This window comes from Nylanderia fulva, unplaced genomic scaffold (assembly GCF_048542155.1).
Source record: "Nylanderia fulva isolate GAGA-0341 unplaced genomic scaffold, ASM4854215v1 Scaffold632, whole genome shotgun sequence".
Taxonomy (NCBI): domain Eukaryota; kingdom Metazoa; phylum Arthropoda; class Insecta; order Hymenoptera; family Formicidae; genus Nylanderia; species Nylanderia fulva.
In genome coordinates this window covers 31,143-43,583 of record NW_028190734.1, presented here as the reverse complement: position 1 = coordinate 43,583, position 12,441 = coordinate 31,143, and positions in this window count along the sequence as shown.

Here is a 12,441-nt window from a genome sequence, read left to right as displayed (position 1 = left end):
CTATGTTTATTAATTATAAATATTTTAAACTTCGCATTAAGGGCGCCTGACGCACGGCAATTTTCCGATATTTTGCGTGCGTAAGGTACATCGGTAGAGTCGCCGTCAAAATACACTGTGACGCATAAGTATACAAAAACTTACATCGTAACAATTGATGCATATTTTGCAAAATGTAAAATATTTATAATTAATAAACAAAGTCTCGAACGCAATTTTGTCATTCTTGATTTTTGTCTTATTTTATCATGTAGAATCACTCCTTACATTTTGGCCCACCTGTTACCAAACACCCTATATATATATATAAAAAATTATATATATATATATATATATATATATATATATATAATTTTTTGCACAATTATAAATATAGATTTTCAAATGTACCTATACTGCCTGTAGCATTAGAATGATATCCACGTACAAAAAAGCCCAAGATTTTATTTTTGCAATCTATTTTATGAATAAAATAATTATTCATCAAACTAATAAGAATATATAATAAGAATAATTTTTTAAATTGATCAATATATTGGTTCAATTTATCGCGTCATCAAAGGGAAAGGAAAGGAAAATCTCCGATTATGTTTATTTCTTATCAATCAGATATTCGATCAAATGATAAATTGTCGATACTATCTTCGATTGAATTTGCTCGATTCCGAAGTCAAAGTTCACAACTTGAATTTTTATCAACATTTATAATGTAAAATTGTAAAATATAACTAATTTTCTTATCGTGCGAAGTCAATCAAAGATTAGATTGACAATTACAAAACAAAAGCATATGATTTTTCGAATATTTTTAATTATGGTTGACAAATAAACGTAATCGGAGATTTTCCTTCTTTCCTCTTTGATGACGATAAATTAAACCAATACACAGATCAATTTAAAAATATTCTTATTACATATTCTTGTTATAATTTTATTAGTTTCATGAATAAATTATTTTATTCAAAAAAATTGCAAAAATTTAAGTCCTGGGCCCTGTGCGGGGATTATTAACTTGGTGCTGTCGGGCAATGCTGAGTAATTATATATCCTGGTGCTGCGGTGGTGCAAGGGGGGGGGGAGAGCGACATTTATCGCCATCATCATATCCTCGCGTCCGCTGGCAACAACGGCCATCGCATCATGCGAAAAAGGCAGTATGTCCTACGCGGACTTGAACCCTAGTTCGCACGATGATATCCCACGCTCTAAATTAGCGCCACAGAACTCTTGTATCAGTATGGATTTTCATGAGATATTTGAATTAAAGAGAAATGTTTTAGTAAAAATATTATTCATCCACTTATTTCAAAAAGATAAAATAAAAAACAAAACTACTTTTATCTTTTTGAAATAAGTGGATGGTTTATATATTTGTTCTATGTGACGAAACGTAAAATAATTTATAGTATTATTGGCGCTATATACGTTTTATGATATCAATATGAATTTTTATATTTGAATTAAAAAGAAATATTTTTTAGAACAAATTCGTCCACTTATTTTAAAAAGAATACAAAATAAAACTACTTTTATCTTTTTGAAATAAGTGGATAAATAATATTTTTTCTAAAAAATTTTTTTAAATCCAAATAGCTCATAAAACCCCATATTGATATCATAAATCGTATATAGCACCAATAATACTACAAATTGTTTTACGTTTCTTTACATAAAAAAATATATAAACCATCCACTTATTTCCAAAAGATAAAAGTAGTTTTATTTTGTATCTTATCTTTTTGAAATAAGTGGATGAATAATATTTTTTCTAAAAATTATTTCTTTTTAATTCAAATATCTCATAAAAATCTATATTGATAACATGAATCCCGTAGCGTTAATTTAGAGCGTGGGATTACCACCGTGCGAACTAGGGTTCAAAACCGAGAAAAACTTTTTTTTTGTATAGTATATCAGACATGTTTTTTTTTATTATATACATTTATAATTATATATGATTATATATAATTATTAAATATAATTATTATATATAATTAATATATATAATTATTATATATAATTATTATATATAATTATATATAATCATATATAATTATAAATGTATATATAATTATATATAAATAAAAAATTCTACTGCAATCTTTCAAAGCGAAAGCGAAAGACACAGGAAAGAAAAAAAAGTAACATTGAATATGTGTGTGTGCGCGCGCCGTGCGGCAACACCTTATTTGCAAACAAATAACAATCAGCCGCGCGACACAACGCACGAATTCGGGAGATGCGCAGTCCACTTTTGTCCACGAAGACAAAGGAACCAAAGATGCCGCGACGTAAGTATTTCACATAATCTCTCTCTCTCTCTCTCTCTCTCTCTCTCTCTCTCTCTCTCTCTCCCTTTTTTTATCTAATAATTTTTTTTTTCTAATTATTTTAGCAAGAAGTGAAGGATACGTCATCCCGAAGAGGAAGACAGCGGACGCGAAGATGGCGACGGCGCCGCTGCCAGCGGACGCGAAGACGGTGACGGCGCCGCTGCCAGCGAACGCGAGGACGGCGACGGCACCGCTGTCAGCGGACGCGAAGACGGTGACGGCGCCGCTGCCAGCGGACGCGAAGACGGCGACGGCGCCGCTGCCAGCGGACGCAAGGACAGCGATGGCGCCGCTGCCAGCGGACGCGAGGACGGCGACGGCGCCGCTGCCAGCGAATGCGAGGACGGCGACGGCGCCGCTGCCAGCAGATGCGAGGACGGCGACGACGCCGCTGCCAGCGGATGCGAGGACGGCGACGACGCCGCTGCTAGCGGACGCGAGAACGGCGACGGCGCCGCTGCCAACGGACGCGAGGATGATGATGACTCCGCTGCCAGCGGACGCGAGAATAATGATGACCTCGCTGCCAGCGCGAGGATGATGATGAGTATGTATATATCCGGTCTTTTATGTACACTCTGTGTATGTATATTTACACACACACACACACACACTCACACATCTCTGTGTGTTTTTGTCTCTGTCTCTTCTCTCTTTTCTACATTGCATTTTTTCATACATGCACACGTATATAACAAAAAATATTTTTAACATTACATAAATAAAAATAATTACATACATGTATGTATGTATGTATGTAATTATTTTTATTTATGTAATGCAGAAAATATTTATTATTATATACGTCTGCATGTATGAAAGAATGTAATGTAGAAAAGAAAGAAGAGACAGAGAGACAGGAACATATATATGTATAGATACATAATAACAAAAATTGGGAACATTCTAAAAATGATGGCCTCTCTCAATATATATATATATATATAAAAAGAAATTTTATATTTACATATATATATATTTATATACAGGTATGTATATATATACTGGGTGCCCCAGAACTGGCGAAAAAGTTTATGGCAGATTTCTGGTATTATTTGGAGACGATTTTTCCTGAGTGAAAATATTGAGAGAGGCCATCATTTTTAGAATGTTCCCAATTTTTGTTATTATGTATCTATATAAGCCTTATAAATTCTAAAAGCAAACTATCTAAAATTAATTAAATATTGTAGTTCTATTAATTTCCACAAGGCTTAGTTTCCAAAAAAGCCTTTATTTTAAACTGCTCTAATTCGAGAATATAATTTGATAAATATAATTCGAGAATTATTGGTGTCTCGACATTTTCACGGAGGAAAAATCGTCTCCGAATGATACCAAAAATCTGTCAAAAGCTTTTTCGCCAGTTCTGGGACACCCTGTGTATGTATATATATATATATATATATATATATATATATATATATATATATGTAAATATAAAATTTCTTTTTTTTGCAGCGAATTAACACCGCGGTGCGTAAGGCGGTAAACAAGGAGCGGGCGCGCCAATACATAAATACGCCGATCGCCGCCTTCATACTCCCGCAGCACTAGGATACGTGCTTGCGCCGCCGACAACACCAGGATATATACCGCCAGCAGCACTAGGATACGTGACTGCACCGCCGGCAACATCAGGATATATATTTGCACCGCCGGCAGCACCAGGATATATATATGCACCGCCGACAGCACCAGGATATATATCCGCATCGCCAGCAGCACCAGGATATATATCTGCACCGCCGGCAGCACCAGGATACGTGCCCGCACCGCCGGCAGCACCAAGATACGTGTGCGCACCACCGGCAGCACCAGGATACATATCCGCACCGCCGGCAGCACCAGGATACGTGTCCGCACCGCCGGCAACACTAGGATACGTGTCCGCACCGCCGGCAGCACCAGGATATATATCCGCACCGCCGGCAGCACCAGGATACGTGTCCGCACCACCGGCAGCATTAGGATACATATCCGCACCGCCGACAGCACCAGGATACGTGTCCGCACCGCCGGCAGCACCAGGATACGTGTCCGCACCGCCGGCAACATCAGGATATATATTTGCACCGCCGGCAGCACCAGGATATATATATGCACCGCCGACAGCACTAGGATATATATCCGCATCGCCAGCAGCACCAGGATATATGCCTGCCTAGATTTATTTATAAGCGAAAGGTCTCGGGTTCGTTTCCCGATTCAGCGATTTTCGGATCTATATTTTTCTCTTGCATTCATTTATTTATTTTCCGTAGGGGGGTTAAAGGGGGTATTGAAATTAAATCTCAAATATGAGATTATTTCATATTTTAAAATCTTGGCCGTGTTCAAGTAAAATTTGGTGCCTTGTGCACCGGTATTTAATTCTAACGGAAAATTATTTAGTTTCGTTAGGATAACGCATTGTCATCCGCGATTTGGCTCTTGTTGCCCGTCTTATACGTTAAATTTATATTTATATTACAGAGCCTTGTTGAAACTCTTATATTGATACACGCTGGCTTAAAAATGCGTTTGTTTACCAACATTAATATATATAACAGAGAAAAGTATAGAATCGAAAGGGTCTGAATAGCTCAGCTGGAAGAGCAGTCGCCCGGCAAGCGAAAAGTCTCGGGTTCGTTTCCCGATTCAGCGATTTTCGGATCTATATTTTTCTCTTGCATTCATTTATTTATTTTCCGTAGGGGGGTTAAAGGGGGTATTGAAATTAAATCTCAAATATGAGATTATTTCATATTTTTAAATCTTGGCCGTGTCCAAGTAAAATTTGGTGCCTTGTGCACAGGTATTTAATTCTAACGAAAAATTATTTAGTTTCGTTAGGATAACGCATTGTGTCATCCGCGATTTGGCTCTTGTTGCCCGTCTTATACGTTAAATTTATATTCATTTTATTTAATTATCCTCCCAATAAAATATAATTTATAAAATAAAATTTATTTTACCTCAAATAAATTCAAAAATTATATTAAATTCAATAGGGTCTTCTCGTCCCATAATTTCTCTTAAGAATTTTAACTTAAAATTTAAATTTTAAATTTATAAATTGAAACAGTTCTAATTTCATCAATTCCTTCATTCCAGTTTTCATTTAAAAAACAATTGATTATGCTACCTTTGCACAGTCAATATACTGCGGCTATTTAAAAATCACTGAGCAGAAATAATTTTAAATTATTATCAAAAAACCATGTTTTTGTTAAACAGGTGAATTAAAATTTTAATTAAATAAACTACATTTGCCTAATTCTTTAACTATAAATATTATTTATTTTAAATTTAAAAATTTTTATATAATTAATTATTTATACTTATACTTATATTATTATTATTTCCTAAAATAATTAATTTATTTAAAATATTTTTTAATTTAATTAAATTAAACTCTCAAATTATTATTATTACATCCTAATTTAAACAATTTTATAATAATAAATTATTAAATTTTTATAAAAAATTTTTAATATTAAAAACATTTTTTTATTTTAAATTTTTTATACTATTAAATATTTTAATTATAATTTATAGTTAATCCCATAAATTTTTATATAAATTTATTAATTAAATTTAACTAATTTTTATTAATTTAATTAATTTTAAATTATTTATATATAAATTAAATTTATATAAAAAAAAACTAGATATCATAAAAATTGATTAAAATATCTTCTCCAAATGAATATTAAAAATAATTTTTATACATTAACTCTTATATTTCATTTAACTCATTTTATTTCGAGAAATTTAAATTATTCAATAAACAACAAAATTTAATAATCCCTGATACAAAAGGTACAATTAATAAAATTTACTTTTATCTAATTAATTCATTTAATTTAAATTTTCATTTACATTATTATATATATAATTCATTTAATTTTTTTTTCTCCATACTTTAACAATTAAAAAATAAACTCCATTTAATCTTTACTATAATTTTATTTAATTAAAATAATATATTTAAATTATATTAAATTTCTCATAATTATCAAATTTAATTCTTCTTTTAAAATTTTAATAAAATTAATTAAATCATTATTAATCTTCTCAATGTAAATGAAATATTTTAAATAAACTAAAATTTTTTTTATTCTAAATACATTTTCCAATATATTTACTTTGTTACGACTTTTCTTACAAACTATATTTAATAAGAATGACGGGCAATTTGTACATAATTTATATAAAATTCAACCTATAAATTTTTATAAATTTACATTTAAATCCTACCTAAATAATAAATTAAATACTATTTACAAAAAAATATTTTTTAATATAACTCATTTAAATCTTAACAATTCTACATTTTGATTTGACTTCAATTTATATTATATTTAATAAATTTATAATTAAAATCTCTTAATTCAACTATCAACAACAATATATAAAATATTTATATTAAGTTAATCTACTTGTGGGCTATCAAATTAATCAACAAGTTCCTCTAATTAAATAAATCACCGCCAAATTTTTTATTTTAATGATTCACATTTAATATTTAATTAATTTATATCCATTCATTTAAATAATAGGGTATCTAATCCTATTTTCTTTTTAAACTTAACTAAAAATAAATTTTCAAAATAATCTTTCTTACTAATTAAAATTATTACATTTCACTATATATAAAAATTAAAAAAAAAAATACTTTAAATTTTTCTTTCATATTCTTTAAATTATTAAAACTATTTATTTTTATCATCAGTATAACCGCAATTGCTGGCACCTAAATTTATTAATAATTCAAATAAAATTATCTATCATAATTTTCATTAAAATAATTATTTTAAATATTAATAAAATTATTAAAAATTATTTAAATTTTTAATAATTATTCTTTTATAAAAATTTATTTATATTTAAATTTTATAATAAATTTACAAAAAAAAATTATTTTTTTCATTAACTAACTAATTTTTCATATTTATTTAACTCATTTATTTTTTAATCAATATATAATTTTTTTAATTATTAAATTTAATAAATAATTAATTTACATATTGACTAAAATAAAAATATTAAAATTCCTACCTCATTAACTAATTTTTCATATTTATTTAACTCATTTATTTTTTAATCAATATATAATTTTTTTAATTATTAAATTTAATAAATAATTAATTTACATATTGACTAAAATAAAAATATTAAACTTCCTACTTCATTAACTAATTTTTCATATTTATTTAACTCATTTATTTTTTAATCAATATAGTAATTTTTTTAATTATTAAATTTAATAAATACTTAATTTATATATATATTTTATAAATTAAATTTTGGCTCGTATACAATTAAAATATGTGATATAATAAAAGGCCAACTTAACGAGCTTATATGCTATTAATTGAAAAATTTATTTATTAATTTACGTCATACTATACAAAAGTTAAGATAAACGTTTCGACTGTACGACAGTCTTTCTCAATATCCTAATAATATGTTAAAAAATTAATTTAGTCATTTCGACCTTATTATAAATACAACAATTATGAGATTATATGACGAACGCAGTAAATCTTGCAACGTGATATCCGCAATAATCGGTGAGAGGGGGGAACCCATAGGCGTGCCAAAAGTCTGCCTAGATTGCAGTTCACCATGGAGGAGGGGGTTGACAACCGATTGAATTTTTTAGATGTCACCATTATTATAAATAATGGGAGCATTGAGTTTGATTTGTTTCACAAGCCGACGTATTCAGGTAGATATTTAAATTTTGAATCGCAGCATCCTCTCTGTCATAAAAGAGGCACCATTATCAGCCTCATAGATAGAGTTTTTTGGCTATCTCATCCGAAATTCCATAAAGTTAACTTTGAGTCTATGATTGGAGTTCTTTTGTCTAATAATTATCCTCTCAATTTGATATTTCATACATTACAAGCGCGGTTAAAAAAGTTGTTCTTCCGCTATAATAATAAGTTGCATAACAATAGAGCAAATGTATGCAATGACAAGATTCTAACGCAGAAAAAAGTTTCGTACTTTAATATTCCGTATATTAACAATGTATCGAAGAGAATCGAGGACATTACACGTGATTTGGATGTCATTCCATCATATACAGCAATTAACAGTCTCCGTAAATTCATTAAAGTACACAAGGATAAGTTACCAAGAGAACTCCATAATAATGTAGTTTATAAAATTGATTGTATGGATTGTGATGCGTCGTACGTAGGGCAGACGGGTAGATTGTTGAAAACTAGGATGAAAGAACATTGCAACAACATAAAAAGAAACGCGTCACAATTATCAGTCATATCGGAACATAGATTATTGAACCATGAATTTAATTGGGAGGATGTAAAAGTCTTAGACGAGGAGCCTTTTTTAGGTAAACGTTTGATATCCGAAATGATCCACATAAAACGTCAGAGGAATAGTTTAAATTTACATAGCAACACTGATAAATTAAACGAGAATCTTGATCTGTTAATAGAAAAATTTACCAAAATCTAGCTTTGTGATTTTACATAGCCGGGTTTTTTTGTTAGACTTTTGACATGAGTGCCGATTAGTTTAGTTGTTTTTATTTTTATTTTTATTTTCATATTTTATTTTTATATTTGTTTTTTGCGTATATATGTATCGACTGTGTCGAGGTAGAATACCGCACAGTCGTTAGAGTGATGTGTCACGTGTAGCATCGTCTTCTCTCTGTTTTTGCTGTCGGGGTGAGTGTTCTTCCCGGTTCTTAATTTTTAATTCTTGTGAATTGTTCTACGTTTAATTTATACCATGTTGATTAGTGTTGGTAAGGGAGTCACTGCTCCGCTTCCTTCCTGACGATGGTCACCGTTAGGGAGACACTCCGACGGCCGGACGGTTTGAATAGGGAGGAGAATGATATTTAATTTATTTGCGGATTGTATGTATACGAATTTTATAATTTTCTGATTGTACCGATTATCTTCTATTTTTGTTTCTTTGTATTTTGCAGCTACTGAAGAAGACCCGAAGTGGGTCGAAACGTTTAGAATTGAATAAATGAGTTTGACTTGAGATCTCATTTTAATTTATTAATTTTGTGCATGTCATCCGCATAGGCTCCGATTGCCGTCGAGATTTTATTTTTATTGTAACACAATAATTCGAGCCGAGATTAATAGTTTTTTTATAAAATATTATCTTAATTAATTTCTTAAAATTTATAACTTAATGTTCTTATAAGTTATAAAATATTAATTAATGAAAGGCTCGTATAATTTAACAAAATTAAACAAATCATATATAGTAGGCCAACTGAACGAGCAAATAAATAAGGTGTAAAAATTTGTATTAATAGTTAAATAATTAAATTAACATTCCGTTACAGAATCGATATAAATTGTAAACGTTTCGACTGCACTACAGTCTTTATCAATACATAAAAGTTAAATATTAAAATACAAAGTTAAATGTTAAAAATACAAAGTTAGTTAAATATTAAAATATAAAATTGAAACGAATCTTCGCTGTTGACCAATAGATATGCAAGGCGATTGGTCTGAGATGCCAAGTTATGCGACATTTGAGCATGCTACGGATATAATACGCGAATTAAATCAATGTCAGAGAGAATTAAAAAATCTTTCAACTTACATTATCGTTTTAACAAGTCCTTTTCCCCGATATTTCAAGTGTGTCTATCAGGGAAAACAATACAAGATACCGACATAATAGTTTCATTGGACGTTGTTTCATTATTTACTAATGTTTCCGTAGATCTTGCATTAAACGGTATCAATAATAGATGGCATTTTATAGAGTCACACACAAAGATTCCCAAAAATGAATTCATAGGTATGATAAAATTTATATTAAATTCTACATTTTTCACTTTTAATAACATAACTTACAAACAAATTTATGGGACTCCTATGGGTTCCCCACTTTCTCCGATCATTGCCGATATAGTCATGCAGGACTTGGAAACATTAGTAATTAGTAATTTAAATTGCGAAATGACTTTCTATTTCCGTTATGTAGACGACATTATTTTATGCACTTCCGCTGACAATATTACATATGTTTTGAACGAATTCAACAATTATAACGATAGACTACAATTTACATTGGAAAAAGAGGATAATCGTTGTATAAGCTTTTTAGACATAATGATCAAAGTAATAGATAATAAAATTTATTTAGATTGGTATCACAAAAAGACATTCTCAGGTAGATTACTTTCATTTTTTTCAAATCATCCGACTTGTCATAAAATAGGAACAATTTATAACTTGGTACATAGAGCTTTATTACTATCACATCCGCAATTTCACAAAAAAAATATAGAGAAAGCTATTAACATTTTGCTATCCAACGGTTATCCTCTTGATCTAATTTTCACAGAAATAAAACGCAGATTAAAAAATCTCTCAACTAAAAAATTTAACAAGCCTAATAATAACAATATAACAGATACCAATAATACTAATACTAACATTAAATATTTTGTCATACCATATATAGAATCAATATCTGAGAAAGTTGCTTCAGCAATAAGAAGACCTGACGTAGTGGTAGGATATCGTTGCATTAAAAAATTGAATGACTTCATAAGAGTTCAAAAGGACAAAAATAATTGCCCCACGAATTCTAATGTTATTTATAAGTTGAATTGCAACGATTGTGACGCCACATATGTCGGACAGACAAAAAGACAGTTAGGAACAAGACTTAAAGAACATAAAAATAATATTAAATTAGACTCTGCTAGACATTCGGTTGTCACAGAACACATTCTAAACGAACAACATACATTTGACTGGGACAATATTAAAATTATGGATCACGAAAAGAACTACCATAAAAGACTAATATCTGAAATGATCCACATTAAAGAACAGAAAAATGGAATTAATTTAAATACAGACACCGAATTGTTAGACAGTAGTTATTTTGACATACTTAAAAAATTTGCTGAATCATAATTTAGAAAAAACATTGGTAATAAATAAATACATCACGCTCTCTATTTTGACATTTGGTATTCAGACTTCGCAACACACACTTGAAATATCGGGGAAAAGGACTTGTTAAAACGATAATGTAAGTTGAAAGATTTTTTAATTCTCTCTGACATTGATTTAATTCGCGTATTATATCCGTAGCATGCTCAAATGTCGCATAACTTGGCATCTCAGACCAATCGCCTTGCATATCTATTGGTCAACAGCGAAGATTCGTTTCAATTTTATATTTTAATATTTAACTAACTTTGTATTTTTAACATTTAACTTTGTATTTTAATATTTAACTTTTATGTATTGATAAAGACTGTAGTGCAGTCGAAACGTTTACAATTTATATCGATTCTGTAACGGAATGTTAATTTAATTATTTAACTATTAATACAAATTTTTACACCTTATTTATTTGCTCGTTCAGTTGGCCTACTATATATGATTTGTTTAATTTTTATAAAATATTATTTATTATTCTTTTTTTTAAAAGAACAATAAGAATAATAACTAAAATAATAATTATAAATAATAAAAAAGTTACATAATAATAAAAAATATAATATCTATAATAAAAACCATGTATATAATTAAAATAATGGTAGTAATAACCTAAGAAATAGTGATAATTATGGTAATAAAAATAACAATAATATTCATAATGATTATAATAATAATATTTATTATAATGAAAGAAATAATATCTATAATATAAGAGTTTTAACAAGGCTCTGTAATATAAATATAAATTTAACGTATAAGACGGGCAACAAGAGTCCAATCGCGGATGACAATGCGTTATCCTAACGAAACTAAATAATTTTTCGTTAGAATTAAAATACCGGTGCACAAGGCACCAAATTTTAACTTGGACACGGCCAAGATTTTAAATATGAAATAATCTCATATTTTGAGATTTAATTTCAATACCCCTTTAACCCCCCTACGGAAAATAAATAAATGAATGCAAGAAAAAAATATAGATCCGAAAATCGCTGAATCGGGAATCGAACCCGAGACCTTTCGCTTGCCGGGCGACTGCTCTTCCAGCTGAGCTATTCAGATCCTTTCGATTCTATACTTTTCTCTGTTATATATATTAATGTTGGTAAACAAACGCATTTTTTAAGCCAGCGTGTATCAAATAT